Here is a 17,522-nt window from a genome sequence, read left to right on the forward strand (position 1 = left end):
AATATCGGTTGGAACTGCGCGTTATTGTACGGACGATTATTGGCCCAATCGGCTTGCCATACCACAATGGCGTCTTTGCGAGAACGAGGAGACCTGGAAGATTTAAGGCCAAACAAGAAAACCAGACAACCATCTCTTTTAAGATTCTGGTCCAATCCAACAGAAGGGTAAGTAGAAACCAACTTTATCACTTTATTTCCTATAGGCTTACATCTATAATCTAAATAACACAGATTGAAATGTTTATATCTTGTTTTCTATTCTTCAGTGGACCTGGCACAAAATGACCACAGCGTTGACCTGTATGAACGTTCAGATATTGGAGACACACAGATAAAAGGTATGATGATTGCTAGAAAATGTTGATAATGAGAAAACATTATCAACATTGTTGATTGTTGATAAACAAGTTGTCTAAAGTTGCAAAGTAATGCAATGGTAGGAATACTTTAACCAGTAACGGGAAAGTTAAATTGCAGTGTTTGATAAGTAATAAAAAGAGTGTACAATTAACAAAAATAAGCAACATTAGTTGCCATTGACATGCATACAATAGTTATTTTGTAGTATGTATTTTTGGGTCTAAACCTGTACCACATGTGTTGTACTGTTAAAATAAGAATGGTATCCTTTATGAAAACATTACTAACTTTTATCAATTGGTAAGGATCCAAATCAATGAATGCTCTAAGCACATGCTTGGAGTCTAAGGGAGTCTTGTTAACATTGTGATATGATAACTACAAATCTGGTGTTATTTGTTTTCAGTGCATTTAATATTTTACAATAAAAATACAATTTACTTTTAAGTATATTCAGTTTTGTGCACCTGGTGATATGTGTTCGGTGAATTTAATAATTTACTATAAAAACACAACATTAAATTGTTTTGTGGCTCCTCCTGAGATTACAAGGTTCCCCTGATCACAAAAATTATTTTATTTTCCAGATGAACAACAAGGACCGTGTTTCGTGTAAAGACAACTGAAGAGCCGGCGCTCAACCAAGCGGATTTGCCCCAAACAACTTACGAAATATAGTAGTATTTATAGTAGTAGTAATAGTTGTATTTTTTTCAATGTCAAAACAACTAATTTTGTTTTTGTTTTACACGATTGACTTTTTTGCTTAATCTTGAAATCTTACATTTCATAATAATTATTTCATAATAAAGCAAGACTATACAAAAGCTTCATGTAGGCAAATTTACAACTCCAGCAGCATCCATACAAAATTGACAATGTAAATATCAATCTTATTACAGATATATCAAAGGCCAAGGACCGGATTAGTGAAATGGATGACTCTGGAAAATTCCAGCTTCTTCAGACCAGAAAACCACCCAAATCTTTCAGTTTCCCTGCCAGAGAATTTAAAGGCAACCGAAGAGCCAGTGGGGTGACCAAAAGAACATGCCAGAGGGACTGGCTGGAAAAGTATGACTTTTTATCATTTTTACATCATATAAAGATGATCTACCGTCAGGATCAACATTCAGGCAGGAAGTGAAGTTGTGGCACACAAAGTGGTCATCATCAGTGGAAAAACCCAGCTCTCTCCCTGAAATTCTAAAGATAACAAATATGAAGTGCTACCCAAACATTTATATGATTCTTCACCTTCTGTCAGTCATACCTGTTACCAGTGCTTCTGTGGAAAGTGCTAACTCGGGTCTTAAAGCAGTGAAAACTTTGCTGAGTTCAACAACGGGACAGGAAAGGTTTGTGGCTTTGCTTTTTTTGTATGTGCACAAGGACATTCAGTTAGACATCAACAAAATCATAGACATATTTGCCCAGAAGCATCCCAGAAGGCTGACATTTGTAAACCAATTATCGTCATCATAAAGTTTGTAGTAGAGAACAATATTCTTTGTGCGGTTTAACTTTGTTTTTTTTTTTTGTTTTTCAACAGTTTATCTTGTTAAAATATATTAAAAAACTCCTTTGTCTTACTTGAACTATACTTGAACCCAAGTCCTTGGGTTTTTTTTATTTCATGTTCTGTGTAAATATCATTTCTGGAAATAAAGAATCTCCTTGTTTGATTAATTGTTGATGATCATTTTTTTCTTCAAACTACCTTTTAACCTTGTGCATGCTTTAAAAACCGAGAGATCCTTTTTTAATTACAATAATGTAATCATGCTAATTCTACTTATGTTCATCCATTAAAATTATCAATTAAAAACCCTTGGATGAATAATTAGGGTAGTGTGAAAGAGTGAAGATGGTATTCTTTGGTCTTTTAGCCTCACATTGTCTTGACCTGTGACCCTTGACCCCGTGACCCCATGACCCTTAGGTGCGCACCCCCCTTTGAAAAATCCTGGATCCGCCCCTGGTGACTGCAATGAGCTTTCTTCACAGGGTGGTCAGGCATTCCCTTAGAGACAGGCTGAGGAGCTCCGCCACCAAGAAGGGACCCAGAGCAGAGCCACTTTCCTCCCAATTGAGAAGAGTCTGTAACAATCTTGGTTCTGTTGGTTTTCTCTAAGTTTTCAGTTTCACGTTTATCCAGGTTTTTCTTAGTTTTTAAGCTTTATTGGTGTGTTCTGGACTTATTTAAGTTCCTTAGATTTTTCTTTGCTTGTCCTCTGTTGCCCCCTTTTGTTTTCTTTTCCCTTGGCTTCCTCATCATCTCTACTCACACCTTCTCCTTATCAGCTCGTTAGTCCTGCCTTTGTTCAGTCAGCCATAAATACACTCCCTGTGCAGTCCCTCAGTGCTAGTTCCTCATCTTACTTCGTCTTCCCCTGGCTTCTCGTGATTCTTTTCCCCTGATGTCTCCATGGTTCTAGTTAGTGTTTAATTTATAAGTTGGATTTTTATTTCCTGTTTTTCTACCTGTGATCATTCTATCAAATCTGCAAGAACTAACCTCAGCCTCCCTGCCTCTGCATTTGGGTCCTCACAAAAACTTCCAACCAAATGACAGAGTCCACTGATTTGTCTTGGACATCTGCTTCCAATACTCCCTGGGAGCCTCCCTCAGGAGGTGTTCCAAGAACTTCCCACCAGGAGGAGGCCCAGGGACAGCCCAGGACAGGGTGATGGATTATGTCTCACTGTGGGTCTTAAAACTTTTGCACTTCCCTTAAAGTTGCTGGAAAGGGTGTATAGGAGGGGGAAGTTTGAACATATCTGAGACTGCTTCCCCCTCAATCATTTGAATAAGTTCAGTTCAGAGCTCAACACTTGCTATTTAATATGCAACATTTAGTGCAATTAAAAACATAGCCCAATTTAAAATGATATCCTTAATCCTTACAAATGGAAAATTCTTGTTATTACCGATGTGACTAGCAGTCATCCAGGAATTCACAGGACTGCAGTGCCACAAAATCACGGAGTAACTTCTGCTGCACTAAGATAGTTTTTAAGAATAAATATCTGCACTGGACCAACACTGATGCTGCTTGCAAACGCAAAGGTTCCCACTAGGGACTTTAGTATGTATTAAAAAAATGCAGTTAATTCAGTCAATTTTTTTTAAGTGGAGAGGGGGTCTTTTATAAAATCCTCCACAACACCTTTAAAATCTTTCTAATTAGTTACTCAGACTCAGACTGGTAATCTGTGATCCCCGGCATTTGCCCGGTGGGTTGGTCCTAATTTCAGCGTGCGAGGGCCGGCCCTCCTTAAATCATACCGGCCCCAACACTTACTCTCCGGCCGAAGCTTCTACCTGTGACAGCGAAAAACTCAAGGAAATCAAGAAGTAATACAATGTTAACTACCTAATTAATACATGCAGTTTATATAGGCCTTCCTTGTCATGCACATCCTTGAGACGGTTGGCATATGGTGTAATTTTTTCTTTAAACTGTAAAATCCTTGCAACAAACTAAATTAGAATAAAACTAAAATGCTTTCTTTAAACCAAACTACGATGTTCCTCTTATATTTGGTGAATTTATGTTTGAGTATTTTGCAAAAAATATGTTGCGGTGCATGATGGGATTTTGCATCTAAAGGCTAACCTTTCCCGTCTTACGTGCATTGTTGCCAGGTTGGGATGTTTCCCAATCTGAGTCAAGGCTTCCAGGCATCCTAGAACTCCCAGGCAGGTTCAGAGTCCAACAGAGTCCAGGAGCGTGACCAGGCAGACACGCACAGGAGCAGACAGGATCAGGTGCAGAAAGGCAGGCTCAGTTGTAGAGCGTAGCCGAGACAGGACGTGGAACCAGAACTTGAACAGGACCTTTAAACTGATCTCCACCTTGGAGCCAGGTTTACTGGAATAAAAACTGATCCTCCCCGCGCATAGAGCCAAAAACCCTGAGGACTCAGCAGGGGAGGAACAGTGGACGATTAGGAGACGAGACAGACACAAAACCCTCTTTCCACTGGCCGCCTGGATCCAGGACATGAACCTTGGAATAAACAGAACTGAACAGAGTGAACAGAAAACAACATCTAATGATCTGGCCATGATAGCTAGAACTGAGCCAAATAAGAGGGAAACTGGCAGGTGGATGAGATGAATGATAATTAGGAGCTGGAAAGAGTGAAGCAGGTGAAAGGCATGAGTCTTTAAGGCCAGCTACCACAGCAGATCATGGCATTTATGGCCTAAGAGATCAATAGACTTTGGTTCAGATTGGGCGAGATTTTGGCGGTTTATAAAAATGTTTTGGGCTGGAAAATGTGAGTCATTGAGTTTCATATTTGAGATGCACGAGTTTGACTGTGCCTGTATTTTTATTTTTTTGGGGGGGGCAGTGGGGTCCCCATAATTGGGCCGCTGTAGATGGAAAAATGCCAGGTCCGAAAATCTTTCCCAGTTTGAGCCTGGTCAGAATGAATGCATTAAAGTGCTGGCCATAATGAACAAATCAGCATCTAACTACTAACTCTCCACGCCCTGACTGTCGTGTTCCTGGGCACAAGGATTTAAATGGCCAGTTCCACAGTAACTCAACATATTTGGCCCCACACTTAAAATAACTCGCCATTTTCCACCATTGAGCTTGTGTTCAACCGTCCAGCAATTCCTGCTTATCCTTTTACAATAAAAAAAACTGTAATAAACAGCTTACCTACAAGGCAAAATGACCCATTAAGGGTAAAATCTGCTGTCCCATGATGGGCGAAAATGGACTGTGGTCTGGTTCCTTTGAACTCAGCGGTACCAGCAAAGGTTTCACTCCAGCAGCTCTCTTCTGTTCCCATCAGCCACTTGAAAAACTCAGCACCCAGCACACAGACTTTGTAGAATCTTACCTTAATGTCCCTTATGTGAGAAACAGATATTATTTATAGTTAATTCATTGTATTAAAGCGTTTGTTGTTGACATGTGGCCAGGTTGTTCAGATAAGCTCTCAAATCAGAGTTGTAGTTTCTTTGTGGTCATAAATTCAACATTAAACCTCGATTCAATAGTGAAAGTTGGAGAATCAAGACTCTCCTGTTTTCTTTTTGGGTTGTTTTTTAATAATAAATAATCATCAAAATAACTGTCTTTATTTTTTGTGCCATTTTTATGATGAAGTGCTTTACAAGGGTTATGGTTAGTAAAGTGAAAAGTATGTGCTGCAGAAACTACTTATAAAGTAACCTTTTAAAAAACAGCCAGATGCTAATATGTGAATTAAAAGCTCAATTTTTCGACTATTTAGAAAAATTCTTTGAGATAGGGCCAAGGATGAGGGAGGTCTTGTTGGTCTCCGTCTCCATCTTCCGATACGCTCTCGCCTGTGTCCGACCTTTCAGACATTTCAACATCTTTTTCTGAATCCCACATTGTAGCATGGCATAGACAATTCACGTCTGCAGTTTGAAGAACACCTGCTTGCTTCTGATGATTTCCTTTAGCTAACCAATGAGTGTTTGCGTTATATAAATATTTATAAACATTAAGCCAAGGCCAAGAGTAACGAGTTACGTTTGTTTTAAAAATGTAAAGAATAGAAAGTACAGATACTTGTGTGAAAATGTAATGGGTAGAGGTCAGAAGTAGGAAGAAAAATAAGTAATGGAGTAAAGTATAGATACCTGAAAAGTGTACTTAAGTGCAGTAACAAAGTATTTGTACTTCGTTACTTGACACCTCTGATCATAACCTTTATTAACCTAAACATGCCGAAAACAGCTTGCTGAAATTCAATTCAAAGCAAACGTCATAAGTTAAAAGTAAGGGAATTTTAGTGACTTTGAAGGTAGCCTGGCTGTTGGTGTCAGATTTATTGCTGTATTTTAAAAACTCAGTCTCCTGGGATTTCCCCTTAGAGCCATTTGTTTATGGTTTAAAATGAATGCACTAAAAAATTAAATCTACAGGGAGTGAGAATTGTGTTGGAAAAATGCCTTGCATACATAAGAAGGTCAATGGACGGAGTGGTTTGAGAAGCTAACAGGAGCTCAAATAATGATCCCCTTGTTTTAGCCAAGGTATGCAAAACACCAATGCTGGGGGACATTTCTGTCCCCAAAAACATGAATCTTAGACTTAAGGTTTACACAGGCTCACTGTAATTGTTGCTGACCATGTCAATGATTTATATCCACAGTGTACCCATCTTCTGATTTCTTCTTCTTGCAGGATGATACAAGTCAAGTCAAAACATTCAGACCATCTCAAACCGGTTTGTTGAAGACAGCAGTTGGATAACTACACTCCAAAGGCCTGTGCAGGAACTGGATTTAGTTGGGATTTAGTGAACTGAAAATATACAGTTGCTGAAGAATCTGTAACAACATCTGAAGAGAACAGGCGTTTTAACATGCGTGTGCTATATTTAGTTTTTCAGAATGGTACAATACAACTGCAGTACCCAGAAGACACAGCAGATGGCAGCATAACAGCTTCTCCATTACTAACCATTGAACAAAAAACTCCTTCATATTTCAACATCCATATGACATTAACATGTTAGTATGGTACAAATCCCTGTTGAATGTTTTTGACACTTTAAAGACAAAAGAGGGTTAAAATCAATACTAGTTGTGTGATCATAATTTGTGTCTTATGAAGTTGCCCTTTTTCTTGGTATTCAAACAGATGTATGTATAATAAGACGAAAGTTTGCAGATTTTTTTTCTAAAAAGAAAAATAATAAAGATTTCATTAAATTCAAATAAATTTTTTATTGAAGCACTTTCGTTATTTTTTTTTTTTTTTATATATTTGGGCAAGTTGGCGTTTCTTGTTATTACATTGACATTCATTTTTGTCATCTAAATATACATATTTTTTTGAATGTTACAAAGGTGATAAGATCTTGTCCTGATTCCAATAACACTATTGGCTTGAAATTTTGATTTTTAAGGTCAGAAAACAAAGTAGATACATAGATGCCACAAAGTCACAGAGTAACTTCTGCTGCACTTAGATAGTTTTTAAGAATAAATATCTGCACTGGACCAACACTGATGCTGCTTGCAAACACAAAGGTTCCCACTAGGGACTTTAATGTGTATTAAAAAAAATGCAGTTAAGTGAGTCAATTTTTTAAACAATTTAAAGGCATAGAGGGCGATCTTTTATTTCCTTGTGGATCATCTAAATAAGTGGTCCTCCTAAATTTCTATAATTATGTTTCATGTTTACATAAGGCCATCCTACATGCTCAACCCGTTAGCTATCTTTTTGCTCACATGCGTACTTTCAGTCGCATATGTGTGGTGAGGTACGGTTTCAGTCATTGAAGCTCACCTTTCTCACTGCAGTTCTTGAAAATTGTTGAGGGTCATAAGAGAAAAAGTGTCTACGAAGTGTATGAGAATAAAAGGAAGGCCTCAGAAGGGGCAGATATATCCCAGAATGCTTTGCATGGAGAGCTCTCTTTGAATATTTAGAAAATTCAATACTTGAGTAGATGTTTGACCGAGTAACGTTGAATTGTAGTTAAATAAGATTAGAGTATAAGTATTAATACTTTACCCAATTACTACTGTTGAGCACTTAATCCACCACTGGACATATGCAGTGGAGATTATTTTACTCCAAAGATCTGAATGGGTGTGTACACTGGAAAAAACTATCTAGAAATTAGTCAACATTTCTTAAATTAAGTGTATTTACCCTTCATTTGAGCAGGTAAATAAGAGGATTTTCCAATGGAATGAGATTTCTTTACTCTCAAAATAAGATAATTAGATAATATGCACTTTGAATAAGACAATGCAATTTTTTTCTCTTTAGTATGTAAATGATCTTATTCGGTTGGCAAAGTATCTCACTTACCTCCTCAAATTAAGACAAAATGCACTTATTTTAAGAAAAAATGACTTATCTAGATTTTGATGTATTTCCAGTGTACATGGCTGCAAAATGTATTGGAAAAAAACCAACTGTCTCATTTGGATTGAAATTTCTTTCTAAATTCAGATTTATTGTCAAATATTTCAGTAGAAAACCTTAGAAAGCGGCCAGTGAGCTTTAGAACTCGCTCCTTTGCCTTATTAAATGCAAGCTTTGAATGAACTCACCTTTAGGTCATGATGAAACTATAATAATGCAGAAAAACAGGCTTTACTAATTAGCTGGTGCAATCAGCCAGTTTTTCATAATTCTTCTCACGCACGCGTGCGTGCGCACGCGCTTCCGCTGCCATGGAAACGGAGGCCTCTGAACGTCGCTGCCATCTTTAACTGCTACTTTCTAAACTTGAGCTGGACGCTTGACTTGCTGCAGTCTGTGGTTTTTACTAACCTGCCAAAGATGTGCTACACACCGATGATGAACAGGTTGCAGGATCGGCTGGAAGGTAAATGTCACTATTTTACTATGTTAATTCAAAAAATGTTACTTGAAAAATGATTATTTTGAAGTTTTTCCATGAAGTTGGGACGGCTAGCTTAGCATCTAGCATCTTTGACATCTCAGAGATTAAATGTGTTTTTAGTCGACTGAATTTGTTAGGAATATTAACAGCCATTTAATTATTTGAAAAAAAATGTTTTTGTTTCAGAGAAAAACCTTTGTTGAATTTTATGTGAAATGTTTGAAAACTAGATTAAGCTAGGTCTGTTATTTAAAAAAAAATGCCCTGAAAATACTATGTTAGCTCTTTATGGAAATGTTGGTGAAAATACATTACATAAAGAAATTAAACAAAGAGACATTTGAAGGACATTTAACATTAGTTTAGTAAATGTGTTTTGGGACATGATGTTTTTTAAGGGGTATTATGCAATAAATTGATTTTTATGAACGGAAATGGGAGGAATGATAACAGAGATGCAATGATGTAAAACAGAAACAAAGTTTGGTTTGAGAGAATAATCTATGATGAATTTAATGTGCAAATGGATGAAAAAATGGAAAATAAATCATTTTAGGATAAAATGGATTAATTGAATATATTGGAATTTGAAAAGGAAGGCCTTTTTTAAAACATGCTGTAGTAAACATATTGGTCTCCATGGAAACCTTAGTGGAATGCATTAAGCAACTTTAGGACTTTTTCAGGTGGCAAAAGGTGATTTTGAAATCATGTTTTTAAAGGCAACTACTAAGCAACAAAGTAAAACTATTAATTTTAGTAAAACCCTAAACATTATCATTTGTTTGTTTTTAGCTTTTGTTTCCTGAAACAAAAATCAGGTCCTTTACATTTTTTGGCTTTAACATGTTTAGAAATTGACTGAATTTATAATAAGGATAAAGAAATAAAAGAAAAAATGTTTAATTAAGAGTTCAGAAAGAAGGATATGTTTATTTTACAGTGAGGAGGTACAATTAAAACATGAGTTTAGAACAATATATTATTTAAAGGTTTTCCTGCAGCCCTTGTTTGGATCTTCAGCTGAAAGTAAATCATTTAATCCCATCCGTCATCAGTAATAATAGTTTGTTCATAGAGGACTCTATCATTTTCTAAACATAGAAAATATAATATAATACATAAGGATGATTTTCTGCTTATAGTAAATTAACTTCAAAGTAGGGATGCACGATATTGGGATTTTGGCCGATATCCGATATGCCAATATTTTAAAACTCATGTAGCCGATATTGATACCGATGTTAAAGCTGGACAAAAATAAGTAGTCATTGAAAATTGCAGTTTTGTTATCCATTTCTGACACTTTGAAAAATAATATACTCAAATATATTTTCATATGCTGATATCAATTGATTTTTAAAAACGCGGTATCGATCTATTTTACTTTCAAAATCTCGTGAAATTTCATCGTTCTGTTACAAACTCTCGTGATATTTTGCAAATTCTTGTGAGATTTTGTTAGTAAAATAGATTGATACCGCGTCAATATATCAACATATAAAAATATGGCAACATTTCGTGAATTTTCGGGGGATTTCGTAGCATAACGATGACATATAGCAATATTTCATTAGTAAAAGAGATTGATATGGTGTTTTTAAATGGCAATATATCAGCATATGAAGATATTGTGATATTTTAATGTATCAATATTTTTTCCCTCGTCTTTAGAAGTTTTTAAGTCTGTAAAAAATATGTTTTTGAGGCAGAAGAAGAAGTAGTATTTTTTTTTTTCGACTTTAGAAACTCAGAAGCTGATCAAATATCGGGTTAATTATCGGTGGGGTGGCCGATGTCCGATATTCAGTTTTAAGGCCGATACAGGCCGATACCGATAGGGGGCCGATTATATCGTGCATCCCTACTTCAAAGATTTATGATTATATTATCAAGTCAGCCAATTAAACTTTTTTTCTGGTAAAGAGATATATCTAATAGTTCAAAACTATTTCAAATTTGGTAGTCTGTGTTTAATGAAAAACGTTTTTTACTGACTGTTCTTTAATCTGAACTAATCTAAATGTCTGCAGCTCCCAAAGGAGGATGTGTGCCCCCTAGTGGGAGCAAAGTTTAATAGCAGGGGACAGGGCAACACAATCATATACACACATATATACATATATATTAATATTTTTTTACTTTAACACTAACCAAACCGTTAGCATTGTTTATATGTCTTATTGATTAGATCTACTTAAACCTGAAAAACTCACACAGGCACATCAAGCAACCTAAAATAAAGCATTTCGTTTTTTTTCATTTAATTTTCCTTAATTATTGTTCCTGGTCTAATGTTTTTTTTCCCCTCACAGTTCCAAACGTCGTGCTTCCTGCTGATCCGGACCCGGAGCCCGTGTTCTGGATAGAGGATCAAGGTGATGAATATGTCACAGATCCGTTCCTCGGTTACAATGAGGAGATAGAAGTAGAAGAAATAGGGGTTGACTATAAGGAGGTAGAAGTGGAAGGAGTAGTGGTGGACGAGTGCAGGCGGAGATGTGGCCTTTTGAGGGGGAAGATGTTGATTTTGATGAAGTCAGGTCTTTTTCTGGTGAAGACGATGACCACCTTCCCCCACATCTTCGGTTCACCCAGAGGATTCCCCCCGACTTCAGACTCCCGTGGAACCGCGAAGAGCCAGAAGAGTCCCTAGAGTGCCAAGAAGACGGCGTCTCCAGGAGGAGGAGAAGAGAGGAAGACAATGAAGAGGAGCTCCCCTGGAAGAGGCTTTGTCATGACAGGGATGTTTAAGTAGAGGAATTCTGGCAGGATCTGGCAGGTCTAGGGATGCCTTAGGTAGCGTCTTGCACCGTGGCTTTTATTTCCCCCGCTGCTAGATTGAGTTTTATAGATATTAAGGAGTCTGGCAGGTCTAGGGATGCCTTAGGTAGCGTCTTGCACCGTGGCTTTTATTTACCCTGCTGCTAGATTGTGATTTAAGTTTTAGATGTTAGAAATTTCGTTTAGCACTGACATCTGAGCAGGCACTGAGGACACGACAACCATTTAAAAAAGGTGTGGAACATGAGAGCTGGCTAAGGCAGACATAATCTAGCATGCTCTACATCTTATGTCAGAGCTGGACAGTCTGCCAGCTAACAGAAGGCAACACAAACAAAGGATTGATAAAAGAACCAGATTTGAAAAGAAGAAACACAGCATGGAGGCAAATGAACAAAAAATAAAAACACCAAAAGACAAAAAATGAATCCTGGTTGAAAACAAATGAACCACAAGGAGGCAAACCAATCCAAGGAGCAGCTGGACATCACTGCTGAGGACAACGCAGGAGGTCAAAGAAAAATCTTAAAGGTCTAAAAATGGAGTTGAGGTCACCTAAAGTCTATAGGCAGAGGGCCAAGGCTGTAGTGGAGACAGATTATCTAGAGTAGGACGATGCTGCTGGGGACAAACTGGATCTAGAATGGAACAGTGGCACAGCTTGTGGTGGTCATAAGTGGAACTGGTCTTTGGGATGTTGGTGAGAAGGTAAAGAGACGATGCTTGGAGAGACAAACTGATTTCAGAGCAGTTTGAGGCAGAGGACAGGACTGATGTAGGGATTTGGGTTGTGAGAGGAGCCGACTGTTAGAAACAGCTTTCAGATGCGACTTGGTCTACTTCTAGATGTTCCTCTGGTCAGTTAGTTTTCAGGCCTACTTTGAGGGAAAAGAACCCTCTGCAGAAATATTCTTCATATGATCTAGGCCTGTTCTGACCGCAGTGGATCTCTTCTGTGTTTTTTGAATCCCATGTCGGACCGAGCCGCTACAAGCTTTGAGCCGTCAGAAGATGCTGATGAGATCTGCAGCGACCAAACCAGAGGAGGATCATCTGGGCTGCTGACTTTACAAAGAGTGAGAGCATGTTCAGTAAGGAGCAACAATAATCCATCTTTTAAATAGAAAGTTAACATTTCAGGTGGCCTCACTTAGTTTTTCATGTTAATTTCAGACTCTGTGGTCGTCCTAAAGCAGAACTCCTGTGAGGAACCGGGACATCCAGGATGGTGAGGAGCTTCCCAGTCCCCACCTGAGGACGGCACAGAGAAAGACTGGAACAGAAAACACACGGAGTAAGACTTTATTAACACCACAAACCGACAACCCAAGATTCCCAGGCCTGATTAAAAGCTAACAGTCACTGAAACACAGAAAGACCAAGATTATGATGAAAACAACATCCTGCCCAGATTTAAACTTGGTTTCCAGGAAATTCATTTGTCTTCTTTTTGCAGGGAAAGCAGGTTGAACATGGAAGCAGTTTACTATCAGCCGGATCACATTGGAACAGAGTCCATCCACACGTGTTTGGAGGTATGTTGGTTGTTATCTGACTAGAGAGGAATCACATGCAGACAGTTTCAGACTCTGAGGACGCTTTGCTTTCATTGATGAAGGAGCTGAAGAAGAGGACGGAGCACAGAGGCCGCTAAGGAGGAGAAACATGGCTCCTCTATTTCTCTCCAACATGCTGGAGTCCAGGACTGAAAAACGTTGACGACCCCGCAGCTAAACCATCAGTCTGCTCCACCCAGTAAGAGAAGATAACAAACCTTTATTGCTTCCAGATGTTCATCAGTATTGGTGGTGATATTAAAAACAGATCCAGAACAAACAGATTTAAAATATACAACCATCCCATCAAGGTGGTCTAACCTTTAATCTTTATCTTTCCCTCATTAATTGTTCACCTTCGTTTGAATCTCTGTAACCAAAATTTACCAGAACCAGAAGTTCTGACTTTTCCATTAGACCACAGATAAAGAGTTAGGAAGCAGCTTCTGATCCAATATGGGAGAATTTCCCCCTGGTTGATGTCTGAAGGGTTTTTTTTAGAACCTTTTAAAGCAGAGAAACGACCGACTGAAGACTTGCAGCATTTTCAGGCATTTTCTCCAAGCATCCATTCTCTACAGTTATCACTTCTGTTAACTTTAGCTTCTCCCTGTGTGTTTCCCTCTTCTCTTGGTCAAAGTTACACCTCTCCCAGTGTTCATGTGTTTAAATGTCACAGACTAGCGTGTTCTCTCACTAACTCCTGTTCTTCTTTTCCAGATAAGGTCATCTGCTCCTTGGACCGGCGCCTCTGTGTCTGTTGGACGTCTGCTCTCCTGTTAAAGACACGCTCGGCCGCAGGGCGCTGACATGGAGCTGCTGGAGGTTCCTTCCTGATTAAAGCTGCTTTTCATCTCTACTGTCACCACTTCACTGCTCAGGAGGAAGGACTGCTGTAAAATTAACGACTGGATGTGATTGGCTGAGCTTCCTCGGGTTGAAGACATTTCTCTAAACGCCATAATAAGCTGAATTTATTTTTACCATGTTGTAAATAGGATTGGGCTGGACTCCATGTTTGTGTTTCTAATTGATTCTGTGTTTCTGTTGTTTTCTCTTACATGTTTTTGTATTAAAGTTGTCATGTAAATTGCCTTCAGATAACATTTGCTGGGACTATTTTACAAGACTGTATTATAATAAATTCCCCTACTGGGTCTGTTTCTGTTAAAGGATGCTTCCTGTTCTGCTTCATTCTCTCTCTGTTCTCCTATTCTGCAGAATCTGTTAGTTCAATCTCTAACCTTCTGTTCTCTCTGCTTTTCCTCAGAGTAGCTTTGCCTCGTCTGTTCCTGTTTGGCTGTGACGTCATCCTGGAAAAAAACATCAGCTGTGCTGCTTCCATCAACACCCTTGTTTATAGATGTTGTAGATTGGTCTGTTTTCCAGTGTGGTCCTGTTTCTCTGACCGTGACTGAGTGGATGTGCTCTCTTCGTCCTCTGGCATGGGAGCTGGCTCGGAGCTCGTCTGCCTGGCTGCGTGTTTCCTGGACGGGGCCGCCTTTTACAGCTGCTTTTTGTATCTCTGCTTCTGTCTCCTTGAACCCCAGTCGGCCTCAGCAGATGGCTGCTCACACTGAGCCTGGTTCTGCTGGAGGTTTCTTCCTGTTAAAAGGGAGTTTTTCCTCTCCACTGTCGCTACAAGCATGCTTAGTGTGAGGGATTGTATTTGAGTCAATGAGTCGATGCAATCAACTGGTTTTCCTTAGATAGAAAACTTTGAATCAATTTGACTGGATGATCTGGTGAACTGTAAAGTTCCTTGAGATGACATGTGTTGTGAATTTGGCACTATATAAATAAACTGAATTGAAATTGAATTGTCGTTCTATCTCCGCATGTTATTTCTCACTATAATAAAGGTTTGATTGAAGTCATGTGAACAGGATCTTTTTGTCTTTATTTGTAAAGTGTCTTGAAATAAGTGGTTGTAAATTGGTTCTTTATAAATAAACAAAAGTGAAGTCAACTGGAGCAAGAGTTTAATATTACTATAGTCCAGCTCTTTGGCAGATAGGTGGTTATTATTGTTTCTCTGTTGGGGGGTCTGACCTGACAACATGTTAATAGAACAATTGTTCTTGTCACCTTGCAGGGTCGGAACTAATTAGCTCTACAAAAGGACAGTGAGACGTTCCTCCTGCAGTTCTTCTGATTTTAATGACCTTATAGACAATCTGGGAGTTAAGCAGCAAAGCAGACAGGACACATCAACACTAAGCCTTACAAAGAACAACAAACAGAAATGGGAGGATAATTAAAGATGAATGTTAAAATAAAACTAAAGGAAGATAGTAGGAACTAAATGCTTAATGAACCCAAAGGCAAACAGCTTTGCTTAATTAAAACAAAACTTTGTCCAAAGGTGATTTTTCCCTCTTTAAACTATACATACTTGGTCCCTCAGGGTTGCATAGCTCACTCCTTTTAACAGACACCATCTAGTTAATGTTTCAGACTCTATATTCTATCAGAGGAAAAGGGGGTAAAGGATTTAAATGGATTGATGATCCTACACTCACATTAAAACTGGTTTTAGAAAAGATAAAGTATGGAGTCAAATCAGTCTCAAAAAGATCTGATATGTAAGATATGTAATTGTGCATCTCAATTTACTGATGAGTATCACACAAAGCTCAAATGTGTACCTGGAAGACTGGAAATAACAATAAAATAATAATTAAACCACTAGGACTATAAAAGATGGAGAAAAGAATACTAAACACTCAAAAGAAAACATAACAGAACCAAGACTTGGACTGTAACTGGGCAAAAACCAAATAACTCAATAAAGTAGGAATTAACCCACTAAAACTAGAAAAAAAGGAGCAAAGCAAAACTGGATACTCAAAAGAAAAAAACATAACAGAAACCTGACAGTCTCTGCTTTTTGAAGATGACATGGTTCGTTGTCTTCAAAGCCAAGTGCGTAGCAGCCAGGATGAAAATGAGCTCCTGCAAGTCCGAGGCCATGGTTCTGGACAGGAAATAAGGTGGTGTGTCCCCTTCAGGTTAGAGGAGAGTTCCTGCCTCAAAGTGAGGAGTTCAAGCATCTTGGGGTTCTGTTCATGAGTGAGGGGCGAATGGAGCAGGAGACTGAAAGCTTCCATCATGAGTCTATTATAGTAGTCTATTTTGAAGATAGAGCTGAGCAAAAAGGCAAAGCTCTCGATTCTTACCCTCACCAATGTTCATAAAATGTAGGTTTTGACTGAAAGACAAATATCTATAATATAAGTGACTGCAATGAGCTTCCTTCACAGGGTGGTCAGGCATTCCCTTAGAGACAGGCTGAGGAGCTCCGCCACCAAGAAGGGACCCAGAGCAGAGCCACTTTCCTCCCAATTGAGAAGAGTCCACTGAGGTGTCTTGGACATCCACTTCCAATACTCCCTGGGAGCCTCTGGGAGCCTCCTTCAGGAGGTGCTCCAAGAACTTCCCACCAGGAGGAGGCCCAGGGACAGCCCAACTTTTTGCGCTTCCCTTAAATGAGCTGGAAAGGGTGTATAGGAGGGGGAAGTTTGAACATAAGCTCTATATCCAGCCGTTCAGCAAAGATACTGCTCCATGGCTTTACATCTTATTTTAAGATTTGACCAATTAGATGAGCCCTTGAATGATATATTACCTACTGTCAATTAAGTTGGAAAAAAAAGTTAACAAGTTAAGAAAAAAAGGTAAAAAGCTCATTGAAAAGTTAACAATTATATTTAGGTTTAACTAAAAAATGTAAGTGCCAGTATCAGCATTAATGCCTTTAAGGTTATGTTGTAGCAAATAAAATGTGTTTCTTTCACTCTCAGAGAGCGACGGCAAACCGAGCAGTGAACATGATGTCAGTGCGGCTGAGGAGAGACATGGCGAGAGAGATGAGAGCAGAGAGCAGGAGTAAAATAGGTTACTTTGCCCGTCCTTATTCTTGTCTTTTACAAAACTTTTTGAATCACCACCCACAACAGAGCACAAAAAATCCAGTTGTGCAAAAGGTATTCACCACTAAAAATGCAACCAACAGGTGGTGGCTCACATATTTTGTTTTGTATGTATTGCATTTGGAAAGACTACTGACACAAGCTCATTTATTACCGGGATGTCTGATTGGAGGCATGTGCACCAGCGCACAGAAGAGCATGAGAAGAGTAGCGTTAATTTGTGTGGTTGACTGTGATCTCTCTCTCTCTCTCTCTCTCTCTCTCTCTCTCTCTGATCTAAGAATTGTTGCTGTGCTGTGGTGGAGTTTACAGTGTTAATAAATTAAGATTTTGGAAGTATTTTAAGTGTCCACTCTCACTAATTTCCATTAACCTGGCCTCAAGGTATTGCACAGTTGGTATACACATTCAGTACACAAAAAAAAAATGTCAGTCTAGTCTGAAATGCCAGGGCCGATTTTTGTCCCAGTCCACCCCTGGATGTAAAAAGTGAATTCCTCCTCAGTGAGATCAATAAAGTC

The 17,522-nt window shown here is 38.6% G+C and overlaps 1 long non-coding RNA gene across 1 annotated transcript; it reads left to right on the forward strand.

Annotated features, from left to right (window-relative positions):
* The first annotated feature begins 12,551 nt into the window (after window positions 1-12,551).
* LOC119790984 lies at window positions 12,552-13,274 on the forward strand. The gene is made up of 4 exons (XR_005281794.1): window positions 12,552-12,604; window positions 12,687-12,807; window positions 12,970-13,048; window positions 13,132-13,274. It is a non-coding gene; the product is annotated as an uncharacterized LOC119790984 (long non-coding RNA).
* Window positions 13,275-17,522: the final 4,248 nt, after the last annotated feature.

The sequence above is a fragment of the Cyprinodon tularosa genome, unplaced genomic scaffold (assembly GCF_016077235.1).
Source record: "Cyprinodon tularosa strain WSP-4 unplaced genomic scaffold, ASM1607723v1 ctg377, whole genome shotgun sequence".
Taxonomy (NCBI): domain Eukaryota; kingdom Metazoa; phylum Chordata; class Actinopteri; order Cyprinodontiformes; family Cyprinodontidae; genus Cyprinodon; species Cyprinodon tularosa.